Source organism: Cnephaeus nilssonii, assembly GCF_951640355.1.
Source record: "Cnephaeus nilssonii genome assembly, chromosome: 1".
Classification (NCBI taxonomy): domain Eukaryota; kingdom Metazoa; phylum Chordata; class Mammalia; order Chiroptera; family Vespertilionidae; genus Cnephaeus; species Cnephaeus nilssonii.
The window spans coordinates 17,401,450-17,423,369 of record NC_137072.1 but is presented as its reverse complement, the minus strand read 5'-3'; the positions used below and the strand labels follow the sequence as shown (position 1 = coordinate 17,423,369).

Below are 21,920 nucleotides of genomic sequence, written 5' to 3'. Positions count from 1 at the left end.
TTTTTAATATTTTGGTTAGAGGATGTACCCTGTACAGTTTCTCCTTTAGGGAATTTTTTGAGATTTTCCTGTATATGACTAGTTTTTAATAAATATGAGAAAAGTTTACTTTTTACTCAAATCCTTCATAATTGTTTTATTTTTTTCTTCCCCATTAGTCAGTAAAATAGAGAGACGAAGTGTACTACCATTGCTAAGATCATAATCTTGTAAGCCAAATTTTCAGTATTATTTTCTGTAAAACATTGATTTAGTCTTCAAAATAATTTGCAGAGTAAAAAGAATATATTCTTAGCAGTAAAGTTTTATGATGAGTTAGTTTTGAACCAAGACAAATAATGCTAAATTTTTCATTGCAGTGATTGCCTCCTGAAAATAAAGAAAATAATTAGCTTAGAGTAAGAACAACTCTCCTGGGAAAGTTACTGAGCATAATAACAAAAGAAGAAACAAATAAATTACCAATTTTACAAATAAAATAGTCATCATAAAATTTGCCAATCAGAAACAACACATGAAGGATACATTTTAGTTTTCATTTTCTTTTCACTACGAACTAGAGGCCGGGTGCATGAATTCGTGCACCGGTGGGCTCCCTCAGCCTGGCCTGTGCCCTCTCGCAATATAAGACCCCTCAGGGAATGTCCTACTGTAGGCTTGGCCCGTGGGGATTGGGCCAAAACCAGAAGTCTGACACCCCCCAAGCGGCAGGGGGCCAGGGAGGAGCCCCGGGCTGGGCGCCACACCACCACTGCTTGGTAGCGCTACCGTGAGGCTAGCACAACAGCTGCGCTTGCCAGCCGTGAGCCCAGAGTCTGGCACCCTTCTGTCAGTTGAGTGGCACTCCTGCTGTGGGAGAGCACTGACCGCCAGGGGGCAGCTCCTGCATTAAGCATCTGCCCCCTGGTGATCAGTGTGCATCATAGCTACTGGCAAGTCATCTGGTCGTCTGGTCATCCAGGCTTTTATATATATAGATTTTCAGAGTCTAGGCAAAAAAGACAAGGAATACAATGTACTTTCCACTTCAAATTGTCCTCCATCTCAAATTGATCCTCAGCAGTATTTTGGAGAGTAAAGTCACAATTGAGTGGGTTGGAAAAGAGTCTTTTTTCCCCTTTTGGTGAGAATTTAATAAAAAAAAAACAATCTATGGAATTGGGGAACATATTTGCAAATCATATTGCAGATAAAGAATATTCAAAATATGTAAAGAACTCATTCAATTCAATAAAAATTTTTTATTCAAAAACGCACAGAGGATATGAATAAGCATTTTTCTGAAGTAGACATCCAAATGACCAACATGTGCATAAAAAGGTGCTCAATATCACTGATCCTGAGGGAAATGCAAATCAAAACCAAGAGGAGATCTCACTTCACACCTATTAGAAAGCTGTCATCAAGAAGACAAGAGATAACAAGTGTTGACAAGATAGTGGAGAAAAAGGAACCCTGGTACACTGTAGATCAGAATGTAAATTAGTTCAGCCACTCTGGAAAACAGTATGGAGGTTCCTAAAAAACTTAAATAGAACTAACAAATGATCTGTCAATTCCAATTCTGGGTATATATTCAAAGAAAATGAAAGGATCTCAAAGAGATATTTGTGCACCCATGTTCATTGCAGCATTATTCACAGTAGCCAAGATATGGAGACAACCTAAATGTCCATCACCCTTGTCTTTCCATAAAACCTACTCGACTGCTATAACTGCAATTTTTTTCACAATCATCTGGCACACCAAATGCTTTCATTTTTTTAAAATATATTTTATTGATGTTTTACAGAGAATAAGGGAGACGGAGAGAGAGTTAGAAACATCAATGAGAGAGAATCATCAATCAGCTGCCTCCTGCACACCCCCTACTGGGGATGTGCCCACAACCAAGGTACATCCTTGACCAGAATCGAACCTGGGACCCTTGAGTCTGCAGGCCGACGCTCTATCCACTGAGTCAAACCGGTCAGGGACCAAATGTTTTCATTTCATGTACTGAAGTCAGAACACAGATTGCTTCTATTGGATCTTTTCATCTTCTCAGTGGTTGGAGCAGCATCCTAATACAAGCACTGTTTTACATGTTGAATTGTTATCTTCTAGTTTTTTTTTTCTATACCTTTGGCTTTCTTACATTATTATAATATAACTTATTTTGTATCCTATTATTTTACTTAAATATATTATTACAGTCCTCATAGCCATTATTTTTAATGGTACCAAGAAAACCATTGAGTACATACAGTAATTCATTCTTCCCACATTTGTTAGTGTTTAGAAAGTTTTTAATTTCCAGTGATGCTGAAATTTCATCTTCAGGCTTATAGAGTTCTTTCATAGTTTATGAATCTCCTTGAATTAAATTACCAAAGGTTGAATTAGTGAACCAAAGAGAAAGAACATCTCCATGACATTTAGATACTTAACAAATATTTATTGATGAACAAATAAATATAAAGGAGTCTTATTTTTTATCATTTTATTGATTTTTTTCAGAGAGAGATTGACTTGTTGCACTCATTCATGCACTCATTCTCTCTCTGAAAAAAATCAATAAAATGATTTTTTTTAAAAAAGACTCCTTTATATTCATTTGTTCATCAATAAATATTTGTTGAGAGAGAGAGAGAGAGAGAGAGAGAGAGAGAGAGAGAGAGAGAGAGATTGACTTGTTGCACTCATTCATGCATTCATTGGTTGATTCCCAAATGTGCCCTGACCAGGGATCGAACCCACAACATTGGCACATTGAGATGATGCCAAAACCAACTGAGCTACCCAGCCAAGGCTAAGGAAGTTCTTTTAAGATTTTAGATCATGCTTGAAAAATACCTCACTACTTGTAATGATCAGAAAACAAAATCAGTAGATCTCAAAAGTTCTCATCCCAAGAAAAAAAATTGTTAACTGTGTATTGTGATGGATATTAACTAGACTTTTTGCCGTGATTACTTCGCAATATATACAATACTGTATCATTATGGTGTATACCTGAAACTAACATAATGTTGTATGTCAAGTATACCTCAATTTAAAAAAAAATAAGAACAAAACAATCTAATTAAATAAGGAATGAGTTTATTACCAGGTATATATGGCTGCATACAAAACTGAGAGGATCAGTGAGTTATGTCTAATGTTAACAGTCAGGAATGCCCAACCATATATTCAGGACTGTTCTGGCAAAACCTAACTACTGCCAACTCCCACTACTCAATCCAAGATGATAGGGACAGGACAACTGAAGATTCTGTTTTCTTCACATGCGGCTTTCACTTCACCTTGCTCATAGGTGGATTACAGGTAGAACCCTAACTGCAAGGGAGTGTGGGAAATATCATTTCTAGATTTCTAGCTTCACTATTATGGGAACACATCATAAAAGGTACTTGGAGAGAGTGTTCAAAAATCCAGTTAGTAGTATCTGCCACAAAATTATAAGGAAGGAAAGGGAAGGAGGGAAGAAAGAAAAACTTCTTTCTTCTATAGTATTATAGTTTTACTGTTACACTTAGGTTTTTAATCCAACTTTAATTTATTTTATGCATGATGGGGATCTGATTTCATTTTTCTAAATAGCCAGTTGTCCAATATCATGTATTAAATCTATTATTTTTCTACTGCTTAACTGCCAACTTATTTGCATATTAAATTTGAATTTTGCAATCTCTGTTCTTTTCCACTGGTTTATTTGTCCCAATTGTAAAGTATCAAAATTTTTTCTTTAAAATACATTTTTTATATATTTAAGAATAATATATTTTTCTCAGATGAAGCTCAGAATTAGTTTGTCAGCTTTTCTTTGGTTGTTTTACCTCTTTGGGGGTTTAATTGGAATTGCAGAAAGTTTTATCTTCATTTAGGAAGAAGTAACATTTTTGCCATATTGAATGTTTCCTTCTAATAACATGGTAGTTTCTCTATTTGTTCAAGTCTACTTCTATGCCATATAGTTTATCAGAAATGGCAAATTGCTCATTATTATTTCTATATTTTTCACATCTTTTGCTTCTGTTGTAAATTTGATCTTTTGCCATATTATTTTCTAACATTTATTGTTGGATGTATAGAAATATTGTTTGGAATACACATATTTACCTTATGTCAGCTATCATATTAATTCTACTTTTCACTTCATTATCTTAAATTTTTTATGTAAATAATATATCACCTATATATCATGCTAATTTTGTCTTTTCCCTATTGTTAATGTGTCAAATCTACTCTGATGCTTTTGTAAGTAATGTTTTATTGATACTAGCAATGCTTGTTTACATATTTATCTAGAGCAGTGGTCGGCAAACTCATTAGTCAACAGAGCCATATATCAACAGTACAATGATTGAAATTTCTTTTGAGAGCCAAATTTTTTAAACTTAAACTGTATAGGTAGGTACATTGTTATTAACTTAATTAGGGTACTCCTAAGCTGGCCTTTGCTAAAAACTCAAGGGGCCAAAGAGCTGCATGTGGCTCGCAAGCCGCGGTTTGCCGACCACTGATCTAGAACAATGTTTTCCCTGCAACAGCAGACTAGAGTAGCTGTGACAGAGACCATTTGACCTGCTAAATCTAAAATATTTACTATCTGGTCCTTTATAGAAAGTGTTTGCCAAATCCTGCCATGGACTATCTATAAATTTGAGATCTTTTTTTCTGGATTTTTATTTTCTAAGACCACCTGAACAAATGTAAGTAATAGCAATAATGACGAGACTCTCTGGCTTGTGTCTGACTTTAATAAGAACTTTTTCTGTGTTTTACAATTAGAATAATGGTTGGCATTGGTTTCTGGTAAATACTCTTTATCAAGTTAAGGAAAGTACTAACCACTTCAATCTTACTGAGAGGTTTCTATCAGGGACAGATATTGGATTTTACCAGCTGCCTATTCACCATCCCTTGAGATAATCATATGATCTATCATTTAATATTTAATACAGTGATTTACTCTGTTTCCTACTGGTGAGCTATTCTTGTATTCCTAGTTATTATAGTATATTACTAGAGACCCGGTGTACAAAATTCGTGCACAGGGTGGGGGGGGGGGGGTGTTCCCTCAGCCCAGCCTGCACCCACTCCGATTGGGGACCCCTCCGGGGATGTCCAACCACTGGTTTAGGCCCAATCCCTGTGACATCAGGCCTAAACCGATGGTCGGACACCCCTCTCACAATCTGGGACCGCTGGCTCTGAACCACTCACCTGCCTGCCTGCCTGATTGCCCCTAACCCCTCTGCCTGCCAACCCGATCACCCCTAACCTCTCTGCCTGCCTGCCTGATTGCCCCTACCTGCCTCTGCCTACCTGCCTGATCACCCCTAACTGCCCTCCCCTGCCGGCCTGATCTCACCCCCAACTGCCTCTGCCTGCCTGATCACCCCTAACTGCCCTCCTTGCTGGCCTGATCTCGACCCCAACTGTCCTCCTCTGCTGTCCTGATCTTGCCCCCAACTGCCCTCCCCTGCCGGCCTGATTGCCCCTAATTGCCTCTGCCTGCCTGATCACCTCTAACTGCCCTCCCCTGCCAGTCTGATCTTGTGCCCAACTGCCCTCCCCTACCAACTTGATCTCCCCCCAACTGCCGTCCTCTGCCAGCCAATTTGGTTGTGATTGGTCAGTTTCTATGCCAGTCAGCATCAAAAGTCTCTCTCTGCAGGCCTCTCTCTGGGCCTGATCCACAGCCCCCTAGGCAGTCAGTACTGGGTCAGGATGCCGGCAGTAGCCCCAGTCAGTTCTGCGACACCATGGCAACCCAGCACTGACTTCCAGTCTGGTTGAACCTTCGGTGGTAATGGTCGTTACAACCCTGGTTCTTTATTATATAGATTCTTTTAATATTCTTCTTGAATTAATTTTTTACACCTGTACTTGGGATTTTTGCATCACTATTTATAAGTGATTTTAAATTTTTCTCTTATTTCCTGATTGCTTTTTAATAGCAACTTATTCTCCTTATGTTAACTTAAACCTCTCTGAAGACATTAGTAGAAATTTTTTCAAAACCCTTATTCTATTTCTTTCATCAACTCTTGTTTCCTCAGGTGTCAATATTCTGGTTCTGAGTCTTGATGCTCCCCATGCTCTTGTTTTCTTCAAATATTTCATGACCCTTGGTAATTGATTCATAATTGTAATTGAAAGGCTAGAATAATATAAGAATGTGGTATGCATTACTTGGCAGCTATAAAAACCTTCTTTCGTGACTAGGAGGCTAACTAAAGTGTTCTATAGCTAAATGTGAGGCTTCATAGACAGGCAACTTTCCCCTTTGGTTTGATAGTAATCAGACATGTAAATTTCAGCCTTGCTTGAATGCTGCTTGCCAAGACCAGCAAAACTTTGTCGTGGAGGTGGAGCAGCGGAGAGTTTCTAGTGTGAAGGGTTCTCTTCCCATTCCCTTCTGATTGACTGATTGATTGGATATAGTTAGCTGGTTGGATTGGGGCCTGCCTGTCTGTTCTGAGGCCCCAAACTTTCTAGGCACTGGTCTATTTGGATTGGGGGCTCAAGATCCACCTTAGGAACCACCTTAGGAACCAGTGCCCACATGATTTAAGGTAAGCATTCTTGTTGATTTTAGACTGGGGGTAATAGTGGTGTCTCACTGCTCCTTAAAACAGACAAGTCAAATAGCCCATAGCAGTCAGTCTTTTAAATAAGTCCTCTTCCAGTTGGGTATCTCCACATTCCCATCCTTGCTGACCCTGACCTTGGGTGTTTTTCTTGGTCAAATTTAGCAGCCCCCTATAGATTCATATTGGGCTATACTGTCCTTAGCTATAGTTATTCAGTCTGCAAGTCCTTTCTCCTTAACATCTTTGAGAAATTCCTCAAAATGTTGGTCTAATAATGCCATCCATCTTTGCTTTCCAGATTGTTATAGAGTCCCTAGAGGCCCGGTGCACCAATTCGTGCACCAGTGGGGTCCCTCAGCCTGTCCTGCGGGATCAGGCTAAAACCAGCTCTCTGACATCACCCGAGGGGTCCTGGATTGCGAGAGGGCGCAGGTCAGGCTGAGGAACCCCACTGGTGCACAATCAGGGCTGGGGAGAGACGTGGGAGGTTGGCCAGCTGGGGAGGGACCAAGGGAGGGCTCCAGGGTGTGTCTGGCCCGTCTAGCTCAGTCCCAATCAGCAGGACCCTAGCAGCAAGCTAACCTACCAGTCGGAGCATCTGCCCCCTGGTGGTCAGTGCACGTCACAGCTACTGGTCGACTAGTCAACTGTCTGCCCCCTGGTGGTCAGTGCACATCATAGTGAGTGGTTAGGTGGCTTTAGCATATCATTAGCATATTACGCTTTGATTGGTTGACAACTGACCAGTCGACTGGACACTTAGCATATTAGGCTTTTATTATATAGGATTTCATTGGGATTTTAAGATCAAGTGTATATTCACCACCAACTCTTTGGAACCAGATGTTTTCAGTTCATTTTAAACATCCTTACCTACATGCAAGCACCACTATGTGCCAGTGCCAGGGCCTGACTGCTAACTTAGTCCTTACAACAATTTTATGAATAAGGTTTTCCTATCCCGGTTTACAGATGGAAAAAAACTGAAAGCTTAGCAAGGTTGATAAGTTGCTCTAGGTCATGCAGTAGTTAGCACTGAGCTCAGATTTGACTCATCCAGTTATCACATCCACGCCTAATAAGTTTTCTGATGGTAGAACAGGGCCCCAGAAAGTACCATTTGAATGATGATCAAGGGGTAATTACAAGTTCCTTATCCACTGTTTTTATTTTCTTAATACATGAATGAAACAAAGGATTGTTTTAGAAGTCTAAATATAATGACAGAGAACTCTGGAGCATTCTGTGTTTTCAAGTACATTCTTTCCATTCTTTTTGTGCTTCCTCATAGCTATAAGAAATTTAAAATGCAGTAGCTGTAGACTGGTTGTGATCACATACATGTGGAAAAATATATAATTAAGTTTAAAGACTCTCAGTTGCCACATCTAGAAATAATACCCATAGGAAATTGTGTAAATATCCTTTACAAAGAAATTAAAGAAACTCATATAGAACCATTAAATATTATCGATGTTCTTTGAACTGATAAGTGCCCTTTTTGCTTCATAAATGTTCTCAGATCTTTACTAGTTTGCTGTTAGTGATACTCTGTAGACAGGTTAATTTCTATCTGGTTGGGTTATCCAGGGACACAAATTTCTGTAATTTTCATGACAAATATCTCATAATTATGGCCAAAGAAATTAAATCAAATGATTAATGCTGAAATTATTATATCTTATAATGAGTACTCATTACAATTAATAAATTAATTATTTTTATTCTGATGAGTAGATACAATGTTTAAATTCTCCATAAAAAAGTATTAACATTTTTAAATTAAAAAAAACACACACAATATAATTGTGTCATATTAATTTCAGGTTTTTGCCATCTCCTGACTCTCATCTTTAGGTGGCTAAAGAATGACATTTGGGCATTTTTAACATCCTAAAGTTTGACATAAACTTGTCATTTACCAGATGTGTGCCCTTGCAATAATACTTATCTCAGAGACTCCATTTCTTCACTTATAAATGGGGATGGCATATATACAGGGTGTCCCAAAAAAATGTATGCACCCTTTAACAGCTGATAGCTCAATTTTGAAACCGAAATGCATTTTAATAAATATTGCCTTTATAATTATTCAAAGTGTATGTATACATTTTGAGGGGACACCCTATATACATTTTTCCAAGCAGTTGAAAGGATGAGAGCTATAACATATAAAGCATGGTATAGTGCTTGACACATAGAAGGTATCTTAGAAATGCTACTTATTATAATTATTTGTTCCACTTCTCTACTACTGCATAACAAACCACACCAAATTTGGTGTTGTCAAGCAGGCACTTTACTATGGTCACAGATCTTGTGGTCAGAAATCTGGACATGCTGCAGTAGGGCTAGCTTGTCTTAACTTGTCCGTGATCTCAACTGGGAAGATTTGAACAGCTAGAGGTGACTCGCACAGCTAGAGACAAGGCATATCTAGAGAATTTTTCACTCATTTACCTAGCCTCTGGGCTGGGTGGAGACTGGTTACTGGAATGCCTTCTGTGGCCTCTCCAGGTGGCTCAGGCTTCTCATAGTGTGGCAGCCGTGTCAGGCTCTTAGATGGAATGTCTGGAGGGAATTATGAGAGGCCAGGGAAGGGAGGGGGACAGGAGGAATGGGGATGGCTGGGAGGAATCTTTAATGGCCTACCCTCTAAAGCCATTGAGACAGTATGAAGAAATCTGGAGAATATTATGCTAAGTGAAATAAGGTAGTCAGAGGGAGACAAGTATCACATGATCTCACTCATATGTGGAATCTAATTAACAAAATAAACTGATGAAAAAAATAGATCCAGAGACATAGAAGTATGGAACAGACTGATGAATCTGAGGGAAAGCAGGGGTGGGTGGGAAGAAATTAACCAAAGAACATTTATGCATAACCCAGACAATAGTATGGTAAAGGCCTGGGGTGGGGGGCGAGGGTGGGGTGGAGAGGGTCAATTGGAAAAAAGGAGGACATATGTAATACTTTCAACTTCCATCATACCACCTCCATCAAAGGAGGGGACATATTTAAAATACCAACAATCATCATCATTATCATTATTATACTGTGAATATGCATTTTGTAATGAACAAGGAAATAAAGTGCTTCATATTGGTACAGATATTGAAGGAATATTTGCTTCAAGAGTTTATGCAGTGCCCAGGGCAGGAACATTAATGATAAAAATGAGCTTGAGTTCTCAATATCTAAGGTTAAACACCAGGTTATTTTTCATACTGTTCCTTTAAATAATGAAAAGATAAGATAATTTATAATGTATTTTTTAAACTTATCTTTAATGTTGAAATTACATATGTCCTCCTGTCTTTGCCTGATCTGTTTCTGGACCCAAGGCTAGGAAAAGCAGACCTTGATGTGTATCATGGTCCTTTCCAAATGCACCCAGCCCCAGCAGTGAGAGCTACAAGTTGTGGATCACTGACAGTTCCAAACAGGTACATCTGACATTGGCCTGCACCAGACCCTCAAAAAGACTGAGAGTCATAGCAGATCTACCTAATGCATAGAAACAAATCCAAACAGGCAGCCAAAATGGGGAGACAAAAAAAAAAAGCCCCAAATGAAAGAACAAGAGAATTTTCCAGAAAAAGAGCTAAATGATATGGAGATACGCAAATTATCAGATGTAGAGTTCAGAGAAATGATTATAAGGTAAGGTTGCTCAACAGTATGAGAAAAGATATAGAAACCATGAAAAATAACCACTCAGAAATGAGGAATGACATAGCAGAAACAAACAACACCTTGGAAAGAATTAATAACAGATTAGAGGAAGCCAAGAATTGGATCAGCAAATTAGAAGATGGGGGGGAGGGAGACGGGGAATCACTCATTCAGAGAATCAAAAAGAAAAAAACAATTTAACAACAGGAGGACAGATTAAGGGAGCTGTGGGACAACAAGAAACAACAATATCCACACTATCGAAGTACAAGACATTTTTGTCTTGGCTACAGGTTTTCGTTCTCATCATCCCTCTACTTTCTGCACTTGCCTATTCTCTATTGTTTTGTTTTGTTTTGCTTACTTTGCCATCTACATATAAAGCAGTGGTTCTCAAGCAGTAGAATCACATGGAAGGCTTGTTAAAACAAAGATTATTGGTCCTCACCCCCGAAGTTTCTGATTCTGTAATTTTGGAGTGGGCCTCAAGAATTTGCATTACCTAGTGTCTGGGTGATGCTGATGCTATTAGTCAGAGGACCCACACTGTTGCAGAGAAAAATGCAGAACCAAATCAAAAGATTAGCTTTGACCTCACTGGGTTACATAATTGTATCAACCTGCCATGTGCTCTCCAGCGTCTGACAATCCTATATAATAAAGAGGTAATATGCAAATTGACCCTCACACCCTCAGAAGATGGCTGCCTATGACCAGGCTGGCAGAGGGGTTAGTGAGAGATGACCAAACGACTGAACAGCAGGCTGCATGGGGTGACCAGGCCAGCGGAGGGGGGCGGGGGATGGCAGTTGGGGGAGATTAGCCAGCAGAGGGGCACAGTAAGAGACAACCAGGCCAGCAGGGGATGGGGCAGTTGAGGGCAACCTGGCAGGCAGGCAGGTGAGGGATTAGGAGTCAGCGGTCCAGAATTGTGAGAGAGATGTCTGACTGCCGGTTTAGGCCCGATCCCCGGGATTGGGCCTAAACCGGCAGTAGGACATCCCCCAAGGGGTCCCAGATTGGAGAGGGTTGAGGGCTGAGTCTGGGCTGAGGGGGACCCCTGCCCACCCCGTGCATGAATTTCATGCACCGGGTCTCTAGTCTTCTCATAAATACATGTACTGACTAAACAGTGACAATGATAATACAACTACTCTTACCACTTACTGAGGATTTAGCATGTATCAGACATTTGGTAAGCCCTTTGCACACATTATCATATTTAATCCTTACAAAAATTCAGCAAAATATTCCCATGTTACAGATTTAGAAACCAAAGCTATTAAAGCTAAATTTCCCAGCACCGCACAGCAGTAAGTGCAGAGCTGAACCCAGATCTTTCAGAACGCAGTGTGCATGCTCTTTCTCTTACCAGCTATCTATCCCACCACCTTCACAGGCTGCTGGGAATAACCTCTCACCCAAAGAAAAGCAACGTTCTCTCTTCTCTGATCCCCTATTATTTTATTATGTCTTTCACATTATTGTTGTGTAGTATTATTTTCATGTCAGTCATCCTCTTTAGAATATGAACTTCATTCATCTAACAAATATTCAAGATGTGGATTCTAGTAATTACCACAGGGTCTGGTAGAGTTTGCATTCCATAAATGCTTCTTGAGCTAGTGAATTAATGAATTTACAAGTTAAAAATCATGGTAAAAATCTATAATTATGTATGCAAATAAGTTTAGGTGAAAATAACAAAGTGATTGCTACATGTATCTATTTGTATGTCACCCATTTCTCTAGGCTATGCCAACCTACAGAACAATTGGGAAATACGGTTATTGTCTAGCCACCTGCAACAGTGTGTCTGCAACCGCAGCTCATAGTCTCTCTTTATCTCATTCCCAGAGTCATGAGCATGTCCTACAGGAGCCTTCAGACTGCCCTGTGCCAAGGATTGCATTCATTCCTACTGTACTGTATGTGACTCCCCAGCTACAACACTGGTGCTGTCCTTGCAGGTTACATGTTGCTCCTGTTGTGACTTCACCTTCACCCTTCCTGAGATGGCAACTCTGCCTTTCTCTTTTGATCACTGTGTAATTAGCATGGACCTAGCAGTTACTCTGAATAGTTCCAATCTAATCCACAAAACAGATCTGTGTTCTTGGCTTCCTTTAAGATCTCTAAAGATACAGTCCTTTTTTTCTTTTAACTCTCTCCCTTTTCTTTCAATTCATAACCTCCCCACCCCAGCAACTACAACCAAGAGCATCCCTGTAGCCAGGTGGTTTTCCTGTTGGGGAAGAGATGAGGTGAGAGGTCCAGATTAGGAGATTGTTGGCTCTAATAATATGGCATGCTGTAGTCACCACCATTCTCCTCTCCAAAACTGTGATGAGTGTCTGCACTCTGCTTGTGTCCTTGCACGTGGTATTTCCAGGCTTCCCAGAGGCTAGAAAAATGGCTACAATTGCTTCATGGTATTAGGACCCATACTTATTAAGCTCTCAGGTTTGAGCCAGGCCCTGTTCTCTGCACTTTACATGTATTAATTTCTAGAGTTCTCACTTTGACCCCATGAGGTAGCTTATTATCACACCTTTATTGAAGATAAGAGAAGGAAAACAGAGAGGTTAAGTAACTTATGCAAGGTTACCCAGCCAACAAGTGGAACTACACTCTGTTCTAGACTCTGTTTGTGTCCCTGTGGAAGGTCTTGTCTGCTCTGTGTGGTTCAGTGGTCCCCCAGACTGAGGCCCACCTTGATGGGCCCACATGTCACGAGGGAAATGCACACAAAATAGAAGCCCACATATACTGCATCTCAGCCACTTATGGAGGGTGATTTTCGAGAAAAATATTAGCTTTTTTGTTTTATTTTAAGGAATAAATCATCTTGAATGTAGGGGAGTAATAATTCAGTTCCTTTCTTGTTTTAAAATGAAAGGGTGAAGCCTGTCTGGTATGGCTCAGTTGGTTAAGCATCGTCTCATGCACCAAGAGTCGCCAATTCGATTCCTAGTCAGGGTACATGCCTGGGTTGCAGCTCAATCCCAGAGGGCAGCCAATCGATGTTTCTCTCTCACCCATGTTTCTGTCTCTCTCTCCACTTCTCCCTTCCTTTCTCTCTAAAGTCAATAAGAACATATTTAAAAACAAAGGGGTGTAAAGTATTGTCAGTAGTATCTTTGAGGAAGAAAAAGGAAAATTTATTAAAAGACTTAGGGAAAGAATAAAAACTGGGTTGCCACTGAAAAATTTTAAATGTACCTCAAATTTTTCTGATGTAAAGGTTTTGCATGGCATGTTCACCCCTATAGATTTTTGGATACACAGTCACAGATATGGCTGTAAATACTTCCAAATACTGAGAAGTTAATGGCACAGTGGAACACACACTGCCTAAGCTCATTAATGCAGTCTTGATCACACTTGACCATTATCTTGACCAGTAGCCACAATCCTTGGGGGTTATAGGTGCCAGGCACAGAACATTGACCAAGATGTGAAACAGAAAATGCTTCACCCCACAAAAAGTCAAAAATTAATTTATATGTTCAGCTTTATCCTTAACCCTTTGCACTCGCTTTTTTCTCGATTCCTTTATTCTACTCTGGATTTAATTTTTTAAATACCCCAGATTTTACAAAGTGCGGCAGTAGAATAAAAAACTGGAGTTTCTTTTCATACAAACTTATTTATTTGGATTTTTTTATATTTCAAATTATTGATACATTCAATACAATTCAACATACAAGCTGCTACCGATGCTAACCGTGTCGAGTCACACTCGACATCCGAGTGCAAAAGGTTAAGCCATGCTACATATAATTTTTTTGCAAATGAAAACATCCAGGTCATATCATCATGTTTTGAAAGGAAAAGCTATAAATTTCCAATAATAGAGAACTGATTAAATGATGCTGCAACACAACCACATGAAAGATGGTTGGAGAGGAAAGCATTTTACAATATCCATGGACACCACCTTCTCATGAACGTTGTCTGTGTTCTTATCTCTCTTTCGCACTCACTTCTGAAGGTGCTCTGTTTGGCTTCCCCTCCCAATGTTCCTCCAGAGATAGCCACTGACTTCTGTATGGTTAAAGGCAAAGGTCATTTTTCAGTCCTCATCTTGAAAACATTCAACATTGTTATCATATTTCATTGATTAATTCACTGACATTTTCTTTGTGGAGTGGGGGATGCTGCAGTAAATGTTCAGAAACATTTTAGGACATAGTGTACAGTTGTTTGTGCAATTGTATATCACTTCATGTTCGTATAGCACACAAAAAAGGGAGTCTTCACTTCTCAAACTGAGAATCTAAAGATTCTAAATTAAGAATCTAAGATGTGCAGAGCATGCCAGGACACTTGACTGTCCATTACCCAAGCCCATACAGAGTATTTTTCCTTAAAACCTTTGGAGTTTGCAATATAATTTTTAAGCTTATCAAAGAAAGTTATGAATTTTCTATATTTTTTGTATGTTTTAAAGACTTTTTTTATTATCTTACTAGAGGCCCGGTGCACGAAATTCGTGCACGGGGGCAGGGGGGTGTCCCTCAGCCCAGCCTGCACCCTCTCCAATCTGGGATCCCTCTCACAATCCAGGACTGCTGGCTCCCAACTGCTCGCCTGCCTACCTTCCTGATTGCCCCTAACCGCTTCTGCCTGCCAGCCTGATCACCCCCTAACCACTCTGCTGCCAGCCTGATTGATGCCTAACTGCTCCCCTGCCAGCCTGTTTGCCCCTAACTGCCATCCCCTGCAAGCCTGGTCACCCTTAACTGCCCTCCCCTGCAGGCCTGGTCCCCCCCAACTGCCCTCCCTTGCAGTCCTGGTCCCTCTCAACTGCCCTCCCTTGCAGGCCTGGTCCCTCCCAACTGCCCTCCCCTGCTGGCCATCTTGTGGTGGCCATCTTGTGTCCACATGGGGGCAGCCATCTTTGACCACATGGGGGCAGCCATATTGTGTGTTGGAGTGATGGTCAATCTGCATATTACTCTTTTATTAGATAGGATAGAGGCCTAGTGCACAGGTGGGGGCCAGCTGGTTTGCCCTAAAGGGTGTCCCAGATCAGGGTGGGGGTTCCCTTGGGGTGTGGGGCAGCCTGGGCAAGGGGCCTGTGGTGGTTTGCAGGTCAGCCACGCCCCCTGGCGACCCAAGCTAAGGCCCTGGTATCTGGGGTTTATTTATCTTCTACAATTGAAACTTTGTAGCCTGGAGCAGAGCCAAACCTCCTGCTTGCTCCGTGGCTGCCGCCATTTCTGCTTGGATTTATGTATCTTCTATCATTGAAACTTTGTAGCCTGGAGCGGAGGCCAAGGCCGGCAAGGGCAGGCGGAAAGCTTGGCTTCCTCCATTGCCAGGGAAACCCAAGCCTCCCTCCTGCTCTCTGTGGCCACAACCATCTTGGTTGGGTTTATTTGCATATTTGCTCCTGATTGGCTGGTGGGCGTGGCTGGTGGGTGTAGCAGAGTGGTGGTTAATTTGCATGTTACTCTTTTATTAGATAAGATGCATTCAAGTTCTTTGGATAATTTTTTTCTACCCACCCACCTTCTTCTGCCCTCCCTCTGAGATTCCTCAGTCTGTTCTATGCTTCTGTGTCTCTGGACCTATTTTTTTATCAGTTTATTTTGTTAATTAGATTCCATATATGAGTGAGATCATGTTATACTTGTCTTTCTCAGGCTGGATTATTTCACTTAGCATAATACTCTCCAGCCCCTCCATGCTGTCTCAGAGGGTAAGAGATCCTTCTTTTTTACTGCTTCAAAGTATTCCATGGTGTAGATGTACCATGGCTTTTTTATTCACTCGTCTACTGATGGGCACTTGGGCTGTTTCCAAATCTTCACTATTGTAAATTGTGCCACTATGATCATAGGGGTACATAAATTCTTTCTGATTGGTGTTTCAGATCTCTTAGGATATATTCCTAGAAGTGGAATCACTGGGTTAAATGGCAGTTCCATATTTAATTTTTTGAGAAAAATTCCATATTGTTTTTCATAATGGCTACATCAGTCTGCATTCCCACCAGCAGTGTACTAGGGATCCATTTTCTCCACAAATTTGCCAGCACTTGTCGTTTGTTGATGGTAGCCATCCTAACATGTGTGAGGTGGTACCTTATGGTCATTTTAATTAGCATCTTTCTGATAATCAGTGACTGTGAGCATTTTTTCATATGTCTCTTGGACATCTGTATGTCCACTTTGTATAAGTGTCTATTTAGGTCCATTGCCCATTTTTTAATTGGATTGTTTGTCTTCCTTTTGTTAAGTTGTATGAGTTCCTTATATATTTTGGATATTAACCTTTTATCAGATATATCATTACCAAATAGGTTCTCTCATATGCTTCTCCTTTTCATTTTGTTGTTTTCTTTTGCTTGAAACTTTTTATTTTGATGTAGTTCTATTTTTTGTTTTCTCCTTAGTTTCCATTGTCCTAAGATGTATCCGTGAACATATTGCTAAGAGAGATGTCTAAGATTTTGCTGCCTATGGTTTCATCTAGGATTTTTATGGTTTCACAACTTATATTTAAGTCATTTATCCATTTTGAGTTTATTCTTGTGTATGGTGTAAGTTAGTGGTCTAGTTTCATTTTTGTTTTTGTTTTTTTGTTTTTTATTTTTTGCTTGTATCTGTTCAATTTTCCCAACACCATTTATTGAAGAGACTGTCTTGACTCCATTGTATGCTCTTCTCTTCTTTGTCAAATATTAATTGACCGTAATAGCTTTGGTCAATTTCTGGGGTCTCTATTCTGTTCCATTGATGTATATGCCTATTCTTGTGCCAGTACTAGGCTGCTTTGATTACAGTGGCTTTGTAGTATAACTTGATATCTGGTATTGTGATTGCTTCTAATTTTGTTCTTCTTTCTCAAGATTGCTGTGGCTACTCAGAGTCTTTTTTGGTTCCATATCAATTTTTGGAATATTTGTTCTGGATTGTTGAAATATGCTGTTAGTATTTTAATAGGGATTGCATTGAACCTGTAGATTGCCTTGGATGGTATAGACATTTTAATGATTTTAATTCTACCAATCCATGAACACGGTATATTCTTCCACTTGTTCATATCTTCCTCTATCTCTTTTTTCAATGTCCTATAGTTTTCTGAGTATAAGTCTTTTACCTCCTTAGTTTATTCCTCAGTATCTTAATTTTTTGTTGCAATTATAAATGAAATTGTTTGTTTAGTTTCTCTTTCTGAGGATTCATTATTGGTGTATAAAAAAGCCATCAATTTTGGGATGTTCATTTTGTATCCTCCTACATTGCCAAATTCATTTATTAAATATAGTAGCTTTTTGGGTGAAGTGTTTAGGGTTTTCTGTACACAATATTACATCATCTGTGAATAATGAGAGTTTTACTTCTTCCTTTTTAAGTTGGATGCCTTTTATTTCTTCTTGTCTGATTGTAGTGACTAAGACTTCTAGTACTATGTTGAATAAGAGTGATGAAAGCGGACATCCCTGTCTTGTTTCTATTATTAGGGGAAATGCTTTTAGTTTTTGCCTATTAAGTATGATGTTTGCGGTAGGTTTGTCATATATGGCCTTTCTTATGTTGAGATATGCTTCTACTAGTCCCACTTTGCTGAGAGTTTTTATCAAAAAGGGGTGTTGGATTTTCTTGAATGCTTTTTCTGCATCTATTGATAAGATCCTGTGATTTTTTGTCTTTCAGTTTGTTTATGTGATGTATCACATTTGATTTGTGAATATTGTACCAATCTTGCATTCCTGGAATAAATCCCAGTTGGTCATGGTGTATGATCTTTTTAATATTTTGCTGGATCCGATTTGCTAATACTTTGTTGAGAATTTTAGAATCTATGCTCATCATGAATATTGGCCTATAATTCTCTTTCTTTATGGTATCTTTATCTTGTTTTGGAATTAAGATAATGCTGGTCTCACAAAAAGACTTTGAAGGTGTCCACTCCTCTTGAATGTTTTTGTAATAGTTTGAGGAGGTTAGGTGTTAGTTCTTCTTTGAATGTTTGGTAAAGCCCCTGTTAAGTCATTCGGACCAGAGCTTTTGTTTTCTAAGAGTTTTTAATTAATGTTTCTATTTCCTCAGTTGTTATTGGCCTATTCGGGTTTTCTGATTCTCCCCAATTCCATTTTGGAAGATTGTATTTTTCTAGGAATATATCCATTTCACCCACATTGTCCAACTTGTTGGCATATAGTTGTTCATAGTATTTTCGTACAATCTTTTGTATTTCTGTGGTATCAGTTATTACTTCATCTCTTTCCTTTCTGATTTTATTCATTTAGGTCTTCTCTGTTTATTTCTTGACCAGTCTGGTTAAAGATTCATCAATCTTGTCTGTCTTTTCAAAGAACCAGCTCTTGGATACATTGTATTGGGTTTAGTCTCCATGTCATTTATTTTCATGCTGATCTTTACTATTTCCTTCCTTCTTCTTATTCTGGGTGTTTCTTGTTGTTCTCTTTGTAATTCTTTAAATTGTAGTGTTGAATAGTTTATTATTAATTTTTCTTGTTTTTTGAGGTAGGCCTGTAGTGCTATGAACTTCGCTCTCAGGACTACTTTTGCTGTGTCCCAGAGATTTTGTGTTGTTGTGTAGTCGTTTTCATTTGTTTCCGTGAATTTTTAAATTTCTTTCTTGATCTCATTGGTAACCCAGTCATCTGTGCTAATAAAAGGGTAATATGCTAATTAGGCTAATTAGACCTAATGTCTTCCAGACAAAGCCACAGCATCTGCCAGGGTCGAGGGCCAGAGGCGGGGGAGAGGCGGTGGCTGCCACCATGGGAAGGGGAGCAGGAGCAGAAGAGGAAGAGGAGGCTGCGCCGCAGCTGCCGCCACCACCCCTTTCGCAGAGGCAGCACGGGAGAGGCTCGGCACTGGCCAGTCCAGTGCCACAGCCCCTTTCACAGAGGCTACGCGGGAGAGGCGGAGGCCTGGGCGAGGCCTCAGCACGGCCCTTCTGCAGAGGCAGCAGGAGAGAGGGCTGTGCAGTCCCGGTCCCAGTGCTGCCCCTTCCGCAGAGGCAGCCACAGAGGCAGCGGCGCGGCCCTGGTCCCAGAGCCATGCCTCCGCAGAGGCTGGACAGGGTGCAACCTGCTGTGCCTCAACCTCCCACAGCCCCTCCCACAGCCATCCAGGCCCCAGATCGCTCCGCACCCACCAGTGGACAGGGGGCAGGGCCAGCGCTAAGAAGCGAGGGCTGAGGGCCAGCAGCTGTGGCGGCCAGCAGTGGCAGCACCAGCAGGGTGATGGGGGCGACGCCTTCCCATGATCAGCCTGGTCGCCTCCCGCAGAGGACATCCCCTGAGGGCTCCCGACTGTGAGAGGGGGCAGGCCAGGCTGAGAGACTCCCCCAACCCCCGTGCACGAATTTCGCGCACTGGGCCTCTAGTCATTTAATAACATGCTGTTTAGCCTCCATGTGTTTGAATGTTTTTGAATATTTTACTATAGTTGACTTCTAATTTCATTTCGCATGATCTGAGAAGGTACTTGATATAATTACAATCTTCTTGAATTTGTAGAGACTTGTTTTGTGTCCTAATGTGTGCTCTATCTTTGTGCACTTGAGAAGAATGTATATTCTGCAGCTTTGGGGTGAAATGTTCTATAGATGTCAATTAAATCTTTCTGATCCAGTGTATCATTTAGAGTCACTATTTCCTTATTAATATTTTGTCTGGATGATCAATTCAATGAAGTCAACAGGGTGTTAAAGTCCCCTACTATGACTGTATTGTTGTCGATCTCTCTTTTAAAGTCATCTAGAAGGTTTTTTTTATATATTTAGATGCTCCTATATTGGGTGCATATATGTATGCCCAGTATAGGTTATATCTTCTTGTTGGATCGATCCCTTTTGTATTATGTAGTGACCTTTGTTGTCTCTTGTGATGGCCTTCATTTTGAAGTCTACTTTATCAGATATGAGTATTGCTACCCAGCTTTTATTTCCTTTCCATTTGCATGGGAAAAGAATTTTCCCATCTCTTCATTCTCAATCTGTGTGAGTCTTTTGTTCTGATATGAGTCTCTTTTAGACAGCATATAATCAGGTCATGTTTTTGTATCCATTCAGCTAACCTGTGTCTTTTGATTAGAGCATTTAGTCCATTTACATTTAAAGTTACTATTGATAGGTACTTATGTATTGCCATTATAATTTTTCTGCCTGTGCCTCTCTCTCTCTCTCTCTCTCTCTCTCTCTCTCTCTCTCTCTCTCTCTATATATATATATATATATATATATACACACACACACACATACATATTCTACCCTCTTCAATCTGGGACCCCTTGAGGGATGTCTGACCACTCGTTTAGGCCCACGTGGGATCGGGCCTAAATGGGCAGTTGGACATCCCTCTCATAATCCAGGACTGCTGGCTCCCAATGGCTCGCCTGCCTCTGCCTGATTGCCCCTAACTGCTTCTGCCTGCCAGCCTGATCGACACCTAACTGCTCCCCGGCCGGCCCAATTGCCCCTAACTGCCCTCCCCTGTGGGCCTGGTCACCCCTAACTGTCCTCCCCTGCAGGCCTGGTCCCCCCCGAACTGCCCTCCCCTGCAGACTGGTCCCCCCAAGTGCCCTCTTCTGCAGGCCTGCCCCCCCAACTGCCCTCCCTTGCAGTCCTGGTCCCCCCCCAACTGCCTTCCCTTGCTGGCCTGATCTCCCCCAACTGCCCTCCTCTGGAGTCCTGGTTCCCCCCCTCAACTGCTCTCCCCTGCTGACCTGCACCCCCTCAACTGCACTCCCCTGCAGTCCTGGTCCTCCCCAATTGCCCTCCCCTGCTGACCTGGTCCCCCCACTGCCCTCCCCTGCAGGCTTGGGCCCCCCCCCAACTGCCCTCCCTTGCTGGCCTGATCTCCCCCAACTGCCCTCCTCTGCCGGCCTGGTCACCTCTAATTGCCCACAACTGCCCTCCCCTGCAGGCCATCTTGTGGCGGCCATCTTGTGTCCACATGGGGGCAGCCATCTTGTGTCTTGGAGTGATGGTCAATTTGCATATTACTCTTTTATTAGATAGGAGATATATATATATTTCTTGTTATTATTACAGCAGTACCTTTACTTTCAATGCTGGGATGCTCTTTATTTCACCATCTATTTTGAATGATAGCCTTGCTGGATATAGTAATCTTGGTTTCAGATCCTTGCTTTTCATTACCTTGAATACTTCATGCCATTCCCTTCTGGCCTGTAGAGTTTCTGATGAGAAATCAGTTGACAGCCTAATGAGAGCTCCTTTAAAGGTAACAAATTGCTTTTTTCTTGCTGCCTTTAAGATTCTCTCTTTGTCTTTAATTTTTGGAATTTTAATTATAATGTGTCTGAGCATGGGCCTGTTTGGGTTTGTTTTTTTTTTGCTTGGGACACTCTGTGCCTCCTGAAATGTATTACTTTTTTCTTCATCAGGTTAGGGAAGTTTTCTGCCATTGTGTCTTCATATAGGTTCTCTATCCCTTCCATACTTTCTTCTCCTTCTGGCACTCCAATTATGTGAACATTGTTACATTTCATATTGTCCCCCAGCTCCCTTATGCTGTCCTCCTGTCTTTTTGTTTTTTTATTTTTTGTTCTCTGATTGCATGATTTTTTTCTACTCTCTCTTCTAATTCACTGATCCTATCCTCAGCTTCCCCTAATCTGCTGTTTATTCCCTCCACTGTGTTCTTTATTA

At 40.8% G+C, this 21,920-nt stretch overlaps 1 protein-coding gene across 2 annotated transcripts in view; it reads left to right on the top strand.

The window, feature by feature from the left end:
- APBB1IP (amyloid beta precursor protein binding family B member 1 interacting protein) overlaps nucleotides 1-21,920 on the top strand; it is a 123,232-nt gene that overhangs the window by 22,857 nt on the left and 78,455 nt on the right. The window lies entirely within an intron of this gene.